Source organism: Vulpes lagopus, chromosome 11, assembly GCF_018345385.1.
Source record: "Vulpes lagopus strain Blue_001 chromosome 11, ASM1834538v1, whole genome shotgun sequence".
Taxonomy (NCBI): domain Eukaryota; kingdom Metazoa; phylum Chordata; class Mammalia; order Carnivora; family Canidae; genus Vulpes; species Vulpes lagopus.
Genome location: NC_054834.1, coordinates 20,288,655 through 20,303,327, shown reverse-complemented (window position 1 = coordinate 20,303,327; position 14,673 = coordinate 20,288,655). Strand labels below are relative to the sequence as shown.

General features: G+C 38.3%; 1 protein-coding gene across 2 annotated transcripts in view; it reads right to left on the bottom strand.

Annotated features, from left to right (window-relative positions):
* Positions 1-14,673, bottom strand: part of CD36 (CD36 molecule) — a 75,925-nt gene that overhangs the window by 40,058 nt on the left and 21,194 nt on the right. Inside the window, exon 1 of one of the 2 annotated variants that reach the window (XM_041723087.1) lies at positions 3,008-3,117. The exons of the other annotated variant lie outside the window; for it this stretch is intronic. The gene's annotated coding sequence lies outside the window, so the exon portion shown is untranslated. Of the gene's footprint in view, positions 1-3,007; positions 3,118-14,673 lie in introns of those variants that run through there. 2 annotated transcript variants of the gene reach the window in all.

The window sequence follows — 14,673 nt, the reverse complement described above, 5'->3', positions numbered from 1 at the left end:
GTGATAATATAAAGAATTTAGCACAGAGCCTGACATAGTGTTTAATCAATACTTCCTATGGTGATCATTGGCTACCAAGCAAATATTTATTTTAAGGAATTTATTATAGTAATACAGACAAATAATATTGAAAATTATAAAAGGTATAAAATGATGAGTTTCTTTCAATTCCCATTTCAGGTATGTTCTCAACCTCCTATAGCTTTACAAATTTTAAATTTACATACATATGTGTATGGAATAATACATATACCAAATCATACTTTCTGCAACTTGACTCTTCTCAAATTATGTGCCTTGGAGATACCATATTTTGGATAGAGTTGATGCTCTTTTTTCCATTATTAAAAAATATTCCATAGTAAATGATGTATTATCTTGTAAATAACAGATCTCTTATTTAATGGACACTTTTTTATTTGCAGTTATTTGATCTTACAAAAAATATTAAGGATTCATACACAGTTTAAAAAATTTTTTGAATATAGTTGACACACGATGTTAGTTTCAGGTGTACAACATGGTGATTCAACTTCTCTGTACGTTATGCTATGCTCACAAGTGTCGCTCTCATCTGTCACCATACAAGGCTATTACAATATCATTGCCTGTATAGTAATTTTGTTTACCTGTTCTAGGACACCAGTAAATAGCAGTGAGTGAAATTTCTGGGTCAAACATGTGTATGGTTGTTTGTGGGGTTTTGGGGGGGGGGCTGCAGGGAGGGGTGGAGTTTTACCAAATTTCTGTTTATACATCTACACAACATTGTGTGAAGCTGCCTATCTGCACACACACTCATACTGATTTATACTGAACTCTGAGGTTTAAAAAAAAAATTTTTTTTAAAGAATTGTATTTATTCATGGGAGACACAGAGAAAGAGGCAGAGACACAGGCAGAGGGAGAAGCAGGCTCCATGCAGGGAGCCCAATGTGAGACTCGATCCCAGCACTCCAGGATCACGACCTGAGCTGAAGGCAGACACTCAACCACTGAGCCACCCAGGCATCCCAAACTTTGAGTTTTTAACAGATACTTTTTTATTGGTAAATATTCAAATATATGAAGTTTACCTTATTTTAAGTATGTTAGCCATTTCTATTTTCAAATATTTGTGAGGGGTACCTGGGTGGCTCAGTCACTTGGGAGTCCTACTCTTGGTTTCAGCTCAGTCCTAATCCCTTAGGGTCAAGAGATTGAGCCCTGGGGAGGGAGGTGTCCATGCTCAGTTGGGAGTCTACTTGGGAATCGCTCTCTCCCTGTCCCTCTGCCCTCCCTGTGCTCACTCACGCACATGCTGTCTCTCAAATAAATAAATTTTAAAAATATTTGTGATTATATTCTTCTTCATTTTTTTCCTATGAATTTGTTTGTCCTTTCCTTCTTGGTTAGTAAGGAACTGGCCAGTCTTCTGATATTGGACAATTAAAAAAATTTTTTGAGTATTTTAAACTTTATTTTTATTATAATTTTATACTACTAAAATTTAGAATTTTTATGCCATTAACTTTCAAAGTAATTTCCTTTTAAATATTGTGTTGTGCTTTGAAAGCCTCTTCTCATGAAAATATTAAAAATAATAAAACTTCTCTTAGCATTTGTATGGTTTAAAAAATCCTTTGTAACAGTATTTTCAGATAAGCTGGTTCCCGGAACTTAACACTTAGGAAGTAAAAGAGGAAGAGTAAAGTCAGTTCAGTAACAAATATTGCAACATATTTGAGAACCAGATGATAGATGCATTGTAAGGACTCTAAAAGAAGGGTCACATGGTCTGAGTTCCGATCACTCCTTATTAAAAATAACAAGATTTGTGGACTCAGTAACACATAGTCATTGTATTTCTGATTTCCTTTCTTGCCAAAGAGGATTATCATACAGGACCCACCTACACCCTCAGGCTGAAAGATCAAATCAGATATTAGGTTTATACCTAATGTAAATCTATGCAGCTTCTACTAGAGAAGGAGTTTTTCTTTTAATATTTTTTATAGTTCAGGAACTGAAAAGAAGAATCTTAGTATAATATGCATGGCAATTGTGGATTGTATGGGTAAGCAATGACCTATTAATCATGATGATGATGTAATATGAGAGCTACCACACACTGGAGGCTTGTTGAACTAAGTATTTCACCTGTGTTACCTCATTGGCCTGTCATACCACCTCCCTGGGCTCTTGAGACAACTAGCTGAGGTCACAAACATAGTATGTGCCAATGCAAGGATTAAAACCCAGACAGACTGGATGAAGATCCAATACTTTTTTTCTAAAAGAAAAAAAGGACATAAAAAGTTCTTGACCAATACCTGATATTGCATATTCTTTGACACATCTGTTCAAATTGAATAACAATTTTAAATAACCTGATGTTACATTGAGAGGAAAAGGATATCTAACCATAACAAAGAATGAACAGTGAACATAGTCTGTAAGTGGTAGCTAACAGAATTATGTTGAAATGGAATAAAATCCTTCTAAAGGCCTGTAAACTATCGCAGAACATTAGTTAACAGCATCCAAACATAAGTAAAATTGCTTTCATCACTTTAATCTTTGGGGATAACCATAGAGATTTATATACACACATATGCATACGTATTTATGCATACGTATATACACACATAATTACGTGCATGTGTGGACATATATAAACATACATCTAATATTTTCAACTGCTACCTTGCTTATTTGTGAAAGCATTAAACCAATGGCATGTTTCACCTACTTTCTATGCTGAGGAAGGACATCACATACAGGCATAAAAATAAACATATATGCATATAATTAAGACTTAACAGCATAATGTAATGCCAGGGAAAGCTTTAGAGACTAAAACAGAGGCTTCTAAGATGGCCTGAAAGGGAGAATTTCAACGACATCATTGAAGGTAAACTGCAGAGTATCAGAGTAATTAAAGTTTAGGTTTAAACCATGTGATCTAATGAACAGAAAGATGGGATAAAAGCAAAGATGCTGCATTAAAATCAGAAAATAAACTTACCCATGCGTTTAATAGAAGCCATGGTAGGAGCTGTGTGTAAAAGAGAGATTAAAGAGGGACACCTCTGTTTATGTGGCTAGTGCTCCTGTGGGCGGGGCCAAATCAATATGTAAATTTCACGGGCCATCTAAAAAATGTTGACAGACCTAATCTTTACTTGAACAGTTTGCAAAGCTGACTCAACTCTGTAAGGTGAAAGAAAGTAAGTCAACATTTAAATGATACTAGGAAACATAGGAAAAGTTATAATCAGCATAGTTGTCAGAATAATTTGTGCTCATACACCAAATTGAAAATTATTAGGGGGGAAAACAGAAAGAATCAGGTAAAAGGATAACTAGGTCTGAAAGATAGCATGGCGAAATAGGAAAAAAAAAAAAAGCACAGTAATCAATAAGGAAAACAAGCATTTAGTTAACAAATGCCAAATTAGAAAAGGTTGAGAAAAAGATATACACAACCAATTGATTTGAAATTTCACAGGACAGAAATGTACAAAAATGACTGAATTGAGAGTGCAACAAATTTTATTGTGAAGGAATGTATCTGAATAAAGACAGTCCCTGAAGTGGGGTCTTAAAAATGTAATAAAATGATTTTGAGAAGGGCTAGAGAAATCAGTTTATACTCACAGTAGCTCATGGCTTGATCAAAATGATGTGCTTTAAAAAGGTTTTCTACTGTTTAAGCACCAATAAAAAATTGAAGGGTGTGGCAAATGTATAACAACAAAAAAAATTATACAAAGAAATCAGCTGGACAATGAGGATCAAAGTGGTTTTGTTCCATTTAATAGATATACTAGAGACAATTAAAAACTTGGTTATATGGACATCCATCCCATCTGACAGTCTGTCACCTTAAGTTGAAAGATACACAACACTTGGACATCAGATTCCTATAAGAGGTAAATGTACGTACATGTGTGCACCTGTGCACACGCGCGTACACACATACGCCCACGCACATGCTCACACTTTTCCAGGGACAGAGAAGCATACCTAATGAGGTTTCTTTTTTAAAGATGAGAGAAAGCTTCTAAGATACAACTTGTACAACAATAATTTATTTGAAAAAAAATCACCACCCAGGAAAACATACAATCCGGATACCTTTCTTTTTCTGTTTGTTTGAAGCGGAGGAGTTTGCCACTGTGAAGAATTACTTGGCACAAACCCTACATTTGTGTGACACAGCAGCCTCTGCTAGAAGTTCTAAGGAATATAAAACAGTCTATCATCGATCCTAGAGTGATATCAGACCATCACCATCATCATCAAAGTTGGTTCTCGGGGCTGAAGGGAAAGGTTTGCTCTTGGACAAGTCTTCTGTCTTCAGAGAGACCGAGTTTGGTTTAGAGTGCTACTCTTCAAATGAACTCCTTGGAAGAACTTGAGATATATCCTTGATTTCTAGGAATCCACAGGATTCAAAGGGGAAACATTTTACTCTAGATTTATTTTTCAGTTTGAGTAAAGCCTCATATAACTGTACGAAAAAACAAACAACAAAAACATTGAACACACACACACACACTGTGTGTATATAGAAATATATCTGATAAAACTTCCAGGAGCAAATATTTCCCGGAAAATGTTATGAATCATTTAAATCACTTCCTTTATATATTTCAATGGATATATTCCAGAGAGCATAAACAGCAGAATCCAGAGAGAATAGAAACTGGTACGCTACCATTCTCGAATGCATTAGACAGAAATAGGAACTCAGAATAACCTAAAATACCAAAACCCTGAAACTGTCTCTGTGCTTGCTGGTTAGCTGTTTGCATGAAAGAAATTACAACTCATCAGAACTGGAGTAAAACCTTCCCTTTGTAACCTCCACACTGCAATTTTGACTCCTAAAGCAGTCTGGCCTATTAAACTTCATTTTGGCTTTGACGCTTTAGCATGAGAGCTGGCGTTGCGTTGGGGGACATTGACCGAAAAACTGATGAGGCAAATTACCTTGTGGTAAGTGTGGCAGGGGGGTGGAGGTGCGTGCAGGCAGCAGCCATGCAGTCCCTGCGAGCATCTGCCTTCCTCTCAGCTCTCCAGCAAGAAGCCCAGGACTCACAACCTGCATACACCTCAGCCACCCCTTCCAGATTCCTGAAGGTCACTCTTCTCTTTTGTTCGGAGCTTGTGATTCAAGCAAACAGCAGCAGGGAGTAGAATCTGAATTGCTACAGAATGTCACCCTCCTGTGACTCTACTAGTCCTGCTAGCTTGGCTCTGCTTCATGACCTCCCATGTCCTCAGGGACTGCAGGGACACAATTGTTCTCTTGGTTCCCGGGGCCTGAGGTGTCCGGATTGTGGCACAGAGGCAGCCACTCTCCTCCTCCACAGTGCCTCCCGTTCACAGGTAAAGCTACAAATGTGATTGGAGGGCCTGTGTTCTCTGAGCACCTTTCCCTGTGCTCTGTGATGCTCCTTTTGTTCGCTGCACAGTGCTCTCCTGTTCACAGAGAAGGCCGAGGATATTACTGTTTTCCCAAACCGCATACCCAAGGCTTGGAGCAGCGTCCTCCAAGTATTCCAAGGACTAAAAACTATTTTCTGGACACAGTCCAAGAATGTTGCTAGGCCTGTTTTTCCGCTCATTTCCTACAGCTCCTCAGGGAAAACTGGGTCATCACAGGAGGTTGGAGAAACGAAGGCTACCATGAGTAAAATTAGGAGGTGAAATAAGCCCATAAGAGCATGGAAAACACACCATTTCATGAATTAACTCAATTCAGAATTAAAAACCATTAAAATATTTCCTATGTCATAAAGAGGTATGTCCTCAAATATTGTTTTTATAATAAGCCTCAGCACAGGCTTCTCTCTCATGAGCTTCTCGGTTTTAATTTTTGCTTCTTTCCTTCCTGGGTTATCCTACACATCTATCCCAGGTGATTTCTGTGCGACTATTTGATATTTCATTTTTTATCTTTTTCGGTTTCTCTAGAAAGGGTACACAATTTTGGATATGTAAATTTGAAGTTGCATCCAAATTACTTCTTGCAGTTGCATTTACAAAAGCATAGCTATCCCTAGATCAGCGGAAATCATGAATTCATTTGATCTTTCACTCCTTTTACAAACATGCTCACATTATCCACTTCACAGATATTTCCGTTTTGAAAGGTATCCAGCCTCCAATGGGAGTTCAATATACAATTATTGGTTTCCAAATATGACCAGAAAATATTCTAGTCAAAACCTTGCCTTATGTTGTCATTTGTTCTTTTAATCTCATATTTGCCATCCTGTACAGTAGAAAATACTTGAATTCTTCAAACTATGAAACTCAAAAAGTAAAGGTTATGTTACATCTGTGTTATTTACTAAACTTTCTCTGGTTTAACCTCCAAGCCAGCTAGGGTTGGGGAGGGGGGGAACATTGTGTGATTTTTCTTTTTAAGTCTTTTGATGCAAATTTATTACTTGGAAAACTTTTTCTTTCTAGAATATTCTGCTATCATATATGTCAGTCTTTCGATCTTCATCCAACCCTAGGTGAATTAAATTAAAACTGAAGATAGACAATGTTGTTGTTTTCAAGCCCCATACATAAGTATTAAGTACATGTTTTGGGAAGTTGGCTTTGGTTTTTAAAGATGAAACAGAATGAATACATCTGATGAAACATAGCCATTTTAATTAACTAAATCATGACTTTTTAAAAAAGATTTTATTTATTTATTCATGAAAGACACAGGGAGAGGGAGAGAGAGAGAGAGAGAGAGAGAGAGAGGCAGAGACACAGGCAGAGGGAGAAGCAGGCTCCATGCAGGGAGCCCGATGTGGGACTCGATCCCGGGTCTCCAGGATCACACCCTGGGCTGAAGGCAGGTTCTAATTAAACCACTGAGACACCCAGGGATCCCTAAATCATGACTTTTAAGGGATATTTCACTATGCTTGAGAATTTTGCAGAGGAAAGACTAATTCTTTAGGAACTTCACACCCTCAACCTTAGTGCCTCCTCTGTAGAGAGCAGTGGCTTGGGACCTGGAAACCATGAGTGGTTGACTCAGCTTTTAGACAGGCCTTTAAATATAGAGTTCAGAAGGAAAGATTCAAAAACTGCCTCCATGTTTTGATTCATAAAAGTTTTGAATCTAGAGGCATTGCCTCTAAAAATGCAAATGTCCCATTTAATATTTTCCTTGAATTACATAGGGAGTGTTACAAGAACATACATTTTCCCTCAGGACTCACAAAAACTCCTTTGCTCAACATTGGTGGGAATCCCTCTTTCTGTTATTATCTCACCCCCACCCCCATCCTGTGTGTAAAAGTATAAGGAAGGACATACTCGTGCTGCTGGAGGACTTCTTAGAACCTCAGGGAAAGTCATTCTGAGTCAAAGCCAACACCCAAATAAAGGGAAGAATAGAGAAAGATAGAGAGAACCAGCAAGTTTGAGCTACCTATGCCTAAAGAGTTCTAACTGGAGTTTTCAATTTTGTGGACCACCAAAAATCCCTGTTTTGAGTCAGTTTGAGTTGAAAGCACCCAAACAGATACCCTGAGATTCTATGTAAGATGTAGGCATTACGTCACATACATTTTAAGCAACTAAAATACCTAACCAGAGTTCTAGCTCATTAAATGTGGTCAAGGAACAACTTAACAAGGCCTTACGAAAAGAAAAAAGGAAAGAAATATGATTTTCTACACTATATGCAACAGAGATATTAATATGACATTAAGCACATGTAAAATGCCATGTAACTGCACTTTCTTCTATGTATCTCCAGAACACTTTAGTGTTATAAAGAGTCCTATAAAAAGCTCAATTCATAATTTATTTGTTTATTCCCGATTTTCAAGGGAGCAAGTCACAGTGAGGCCTCCTATAAGGTACTCACTAGGAATTGGGTTGGTAGTGCTTATCATTATATCTCAGATTTTATTTATTTATTTATTATTTATTTATTTATTTATTTATTTATTTATTTATTTTTTATATCTCAGATTTTAAAAGAGTGCCTGTGAAAGAAAAGAAAGAAAAGAAAAGAACAAAGAAAAGGAAAAGAAAAGAGTGCCTGGCACATGATAGGCATTTAAATATGCATTGAACAGATACTAGAAAACCTACACTATAGGTATCATAGCATATTTCAAAAAGAGACCTGGATATGTTAGATACTTGGGTAGGAGAGAAGGTACCAGGTTATCTGATACCAAGTTTAAAAGAACTGGTTCTTCCCTCGGTGTGCATTTTTTTATATTTAGTAGACACCAGGCATGAAATCAAAGCAAGAACCGATGTGTTCTGCTTGAAGCAAAGATCTGCATGCATTGAACAAATAACTGGATTTCTCCGCATTAGAAAATATTCTTATGAATGGCTCTGTCATTCCAGACGCTTACTGAGTAGCTGCCATGCAAGGATGAATGACTTGGGCCCACACCATAAACTCTTTGCAACCATTTCCAATGAATCCAATATACCAATTGTGTTTATGGATCCACAGCAAGGAACAGACATCTTAAAATGAAGATTTCTAGTCACCTGAGTGGCTCGCTTGGTTGGGCGTCTGACTCTTGATTTCAGCTCAGGTCATGATCTCAGGATCATGGGGTCAAGCCCTGCAATGAGCTCTGTGCTCAGCAGCAAATCTGCTTGTCTCCCTCTCCGTCTGCCCCTCTCCCACCCATGCATGCGTGCAGGCGCTTTCTCTCTAAAATAAATCTCTAAAAGACAAAGAATCCTAAAACTTGCTAAAATAATTCAACCACACCAAAAACCATGATTCAATAGATGTAGATATCACTAATAAGTGATTGTGTTGTCCTGTTTCACCTATTGAAGTTTTTGCACGTCTTCTGAATATTACCATCTACCATTTAATTTTTTACATGCCAATCTATCTCTTCATAAACTATGTGATTCCCAGTTTGATTCCTCTGGGTTGCCTAGAGGATTGGTTCTAGACTGCTTATTTTCTTAAAAAAAAAAAAAAAATGGGTTTTTATATGACTTCAAACTGCACCTTTGTCAAGGGTGTTAGTATGGCACAGTCACTGGAGCCTTAAACAAGCATCCCCGGGAACTGGCTCTTCTCTTCTGGTAGCAGTGAGTTCCAGAAAAACACCTTAAGTTCTGTCTTTGTATTTATTTCCCTCTGTGAGAGGAGACATATATATTATCATTAAGAGGGGCATTGCCCAGCTGAATAGACATGCTGGGGGATTAAAAAAAAGTGATCAATTTCAGAATTCTGTAGATAATAAAGTACAGAGAACAAATTAAAAGTATCACCACATGTATCCTTCCTTGTCCCATGAAAACCTGGATCAGACTGATTTTTTTTTTTTTTAATTCTCAGGAGAACCTTTAATACAATGAACTCCTAAATATCAAAACAAATGCATAAATGCCAAAACCCAGGAGAAAAGGACAGTCGTAGAACCTGCTAGCATTCTTTCCTCAGGAGAGGCTGCAGCTCTACCTCTGCTGCGGACTGTAATAAACATACGAAAGTTGAGATCAACAGGGAGATAAGATAAATGCAACACCTACATATGAAGAGGTGCAAAGATGACAGTTAAATACAGTGTGAATATATAAAGAAAATGAAAAGGCATCATTAAAATCTGAAAACATGTTTAAAAGCAAAAAGGGCAAAACAGTTGCAAATGCACTGCAGGGAGCAAATGCTCAAACCGAGGATGAGACTAGGCCTCCAATGTCTTTTCCATTATTGCAAAAAAAATGTGCTTTTCAAATAATTATCTAATACATTTGTGCATATGATGACATGGCACATCACACGTGGCATAAGATTTTTAAAAAATAGTATCGTAAAATATACTAATCATATGCAAATAGTTAATATAAAATGAAAATATTACTAAAATGTACAACAACATACATAGATACATTTACAAATTTGTAAGGAGCTATTAATCTAAATCAAACTCACAGAACCTTTTTATTATCACATAGATTAAATACTTTACTAGTCTTGCTTTCTCGTGCTTTTGATTTAATGAAAATCCTATATATAAGAGCAAGGTAGGCAATGGAATAATAAACAGCAGACAATAAATTTGAAATAACTAAAATTACACAGTAAATTTAAGCTTAATTTTCATGTAGTTGCTATCCACTATAAACTATAGGCTGCTATTTCAAAATTCAGTAATCTGTGAATTTTAGTTTGATTGTGTAAATAATAACAAAAAAAAAATGCTGATGCAACAGAGGATGTGATCTGAATATTCTTACCAGCGAAGTATGGAGGTGTAGCACAATGCCAGCTACGTTGGTTTTGCATTCACTGATAAATTGGGTTGCCATAGCAAGCCCATAGTCACTCGGTTCCTAAGCAACCCAAGACTCCACAGACTTCAGATACTCAGGAAATCACTGATCTTTCATTGTCCTTATGGGAGAAATAGGAAAACCCGTAGTCCCAAATTCAGTGGAGGATTCCCTGATGACCCCGTTGAGTAGCGGCCTCCTATAAAATGCCTCATGTTGATTTAACATATTAAAGAATAATATTTGGAATGAGGCATTGATTATCAAAGTGCTATGTGGATGAAATTAGATATAGAAAATGGTCAGTACTGAGTATGTGTTGGGCAGACAAATATTTGTTGAATAAATAAACACAACCCAACTCTCTGAAGACAAAGTCATGTACATAATGCCAGCATGCATGAAGTCCTTGCCTTTCAGTATTAAAAAAGCTTTTTTTCTCTGTGTAGTAGCATTGCCACAGCATGTCATTTCAATTTTTTTTTTGTTTTCTAATTATTTACATTAAGGTAGCATAGGTAATTATAAGTCTGTAGTTGCCTGTGATCTCGTACTGAAATGGTTAATTATGGCTTGTCTAGGAGGCTTAAATAATATTAACCACCAAGATGTCAAATACAGTTGTAGAGGGCGGAGGTACAAGCAAGGCCCTGAATGAGGTGGTATTAGATCCCCGTCCCTCTCTCTCCCCAGCCCCGTCTTCACACAATGCCCACAGAGGGGAATCACTGCCCCTAAAGCTGCCTTGGGATTCACAGGGGTTACTTCCCAACTATTTAAGATAATCGCAGTGAAATGCAGCCCAGGCATATCAGCATGGTTTCTTCCTGCTGAACACCGGGTTACAATGCAGGTCAAAATAAAATGCCATCACTAGAAATGGTCACATGTGACCTATAAAATGGTTATGTCTGAAATCTGTAAAGTTTTACCTAATTCTACATCTGGCCTTTGACACCTCCCATCTATCATTTCAGGTGGCTGCTTTTTACCATGACAAACAGCATAGGAATGATGTACAAGTTGAAAAATGGGCTTTAGTTTAGTGGCTACTTTTTTTTTTATTATTTTTATTTATTTATGATAGCCACAGAGAGATAGAGAGAGGCAGAGATAAAGGCAGAGGGAGAAGCAGGCTCCATGCCTGGGGAGCCCGATGTGGGATTCGATCCCGGGTCTCCAGAATCGCGCCCTGGGCCAAAGGCAGGCGCCAAACCGCTGCGCCACCCAGGGATCCCGAGTGGCTACTTTTTTCACGTTACTTTCTATATCCTGTTAGCCTTGTATCAAAGACTCAGTCACCCGAGTCAGCTATCCAATACGATGGCTGAATTCCCCAACCGGAGTATAGAATAAAGTTGCAGAGTCACCTCTCAAACAAGTCCCAGGAGCCACCTGTTGGCTGCAGCCACCCCGGGAATGCCAGCAGCAGCAGCTCTGCCTGTGCCCTCCACTGATCATGTGGACTCTAGGGGGCAAGGACGGCTGCTTCCTTCTCCAAGATTCGGAAGACAACTCCCATCTTAATACAAGAGAGACCAAAACCTGCATTATTATGAGATCGGACTGCCTCTTCATGTAAAAAGTGACCATCTGCAACTTAAGTCTCCCCGAGCACAGGTGTTCTTAAGAATAAAAGCTAACTGTGAATGAATTTCCCCTTTTAGGATGTGGCTGCTCCAGTAAGAGAGTCCTCGATTGCTGCGTGTATGTAAATACACATGTGTTGGAAGGTCTGGGTACCTTCAAATATTTTTAAATATCCTCTGATCCTTAGTATCACAGTTCTTACTGGCAGGAGCCCAGTAAAGCTACTACACCTGACCAACTCTTTCCATTTTCTTTTACATACAACTTCTTATCTGAAAGCTTGGGATAGGGTGCCTAAATGCCTGGATCTCAAATACTCCCCGAGACAAGAGAGAAGCACAAGTAGAGCTTACCCTGGACACGAAGAAAGCAAAAGTCAGATCAAAGTAGAGATCTTAGCGTTGCAGGCACCATCTCGGGTCCTATGTTGTTAGGCTAGAAAACTTGACAGGGATTATATAAGCATAATTACCAGTTTGAAGTCCGATGCAAAAGTGCGAGGCCGCCAAGGTTAACTCACTTGCAAAATGCTGGTTGGAAGACAATGGAATTAACACTGGTAAGTGTGGTTGAGCTTGCCCCAGGTGCTGGGCCAAGCCACTGCTGTACATCAGCCAGCCCCACCTCCAAGGATCCCAGAATGGCTGTGGAATTTTGAGTGACACCCACTGAGGCAGTGGGATTCCTAAACCACACACAGCCCTGCCGCCAGCCTTTGCCAACCTCCCCAGCATGAAAGTGAGCTGCTCCTCACCTTGGTTCTTTCCTTAAAGGAAAAAAAAAAAAAAAAAAGACAAAAAGAAACAATTAGTCTGTGACGTTTAAAAGAACACAGAAGCAGGTCTCTCTCCAGGGGTATCCCTACTTATTTTTTCATAGCAATTCCCTTGACTCTTCTCATCCTGTGTCGTTGTTATAGGACTCCACTGTCCTCCAAGGAACCACTTAACAACGTGCATACTTGTCTAGGGTGAGAAACAAAGCAGCGATGAATATTCGGGTTTGTGAAGGCTGGGGGGTAAGAGGCTTACTGTGCCAGGCCTTGCAAGATGAACGAGTTCAGGGCTACGATAGTTATAACACTCTTGGCCATTTAAGAGAACCAAGACAGCAATATTTGGCGGGTATGCTATTATAAACGCATGCCATAAGAATGACAATTTTAAACAAAGACACTCCAAAACCGAATCAAGCCATTATAGTATATGCTAAATTAGACCAAAAAAAATTTTTAAAAGATTTTTCCCACACCAGTTCGGCAATAATTCCCTGGGGATTACTGTTGATGACATACACTCTTATCCGTACATGTTGTTTTTGCTAAAACTTTATCATGTGGCCACCGTGTACCCAGAAGTCTGCCACAAAGAGGAAGAGAGCCTGATACCTACCAGGAGGTTTTCTGCAATGTCCTTCAAAATACTTCTATATAAAATGTAACGTGTGAGCTCTGAGCACTTTCGATCTTCCTTCTCAAAATGTGGTGCCACCTGGTTGTGGACATTCATTGCAGAGCTATTTAGCTTGTAATCAAAGTCTGTTATTTAGTTATCTTTGTCTTTGAAACCTGAAAATGCCCATAAGAATTTAATAGGGAGGTTTTCAATGGTGAAATGAATGGTTTCCAAGATTTAGGAGTTGGCTAAAAATATGGCTAACTCCCTATTCTTATATATTAGGCTCCAAATACCCAGCAAGCCCAGTTGCCTAAGGCTTAGGTGAGAAATGAGCCATTGTCTAGCATTTGATTTGGGGGCACTCCTGGTTGTCCCATTTCTACTGAGCAGTTCTCTGAATTCCACTGTTAGCATGTTAAGCTTATGCCTCTGAATTGTCCAGGTAAGAACTACAGAGACAGTGAAAATGCAAAGTGTGAGGGCTTTGTGCAACAGGTTCAGTTTCTGCTTGCTTCTCCTCTGCTTCTGTGAAGCCAATCTGAGAGTTTCACTTTGTTTTGTAAAGGAGATCCGTAGCTCTCCCTGCTGTTGGTTATTGAAGGCTACCAAAATTTACTAAGATAACCCAATAACAGCATATTATTGGCTAGGACAGGTTAGCAACACCTACCCGCAAGGAGCTCCCATTCTAAGGATGCAGCTCACACAGGATAATTCTAAGCGAAAATTCTGGGGTAGAAGACCACAAAGTTTCCTGGGCTCCCAGAACATGCACATTTTATCAGATATAAATAGCTGTGACTCTTCGTTCAAAGACCTTTCACCCGCTTCTGTGTAGACACATTTCCTCTCTCTATTCATGACCTTTATACTGCAGAAACTGAAGGAATCTTAGGAATCAGCTGGTCCTGATCATTTAACAGAAGAGGTTGGGGAGATCCAAAGAGCCAGAAATGCTTGTTCTACATTGTCCTAATGGTTTCCAAAAAAACAAAACACAAAAACAAAAACCAGCCTCAACCAGAATACTGCTTTTTCTCCTTATGTTTATATTCTCTCCATTTTTTTAACCTCTTTTTCACATATCTTCTTTCAGGTTCTGGCTTGATAATTTGCTAAGACACTGCTTTAATTTTGCATGTATTTGTCATGATTCTTTGTTCTTCTTCAGCAATGCTAGTTAATTTAATATTCAGTTCCTAGATAATTATGATAATTTGATTCCCATATGCTAGACCCTGTTACTAGAGTGAGTTTGAAAAACTATTCCGGTTCCTGCTTTTTCGACTTGTCAAATTTTATTTAACTATTTAAAATTTTTAAAAAATCATTTAAATTATTAAATATGAAAAAAAACATTTCTATTTCTTTAATATATTCTATTTCTTCCCTTTCACATGAGACAATTTGA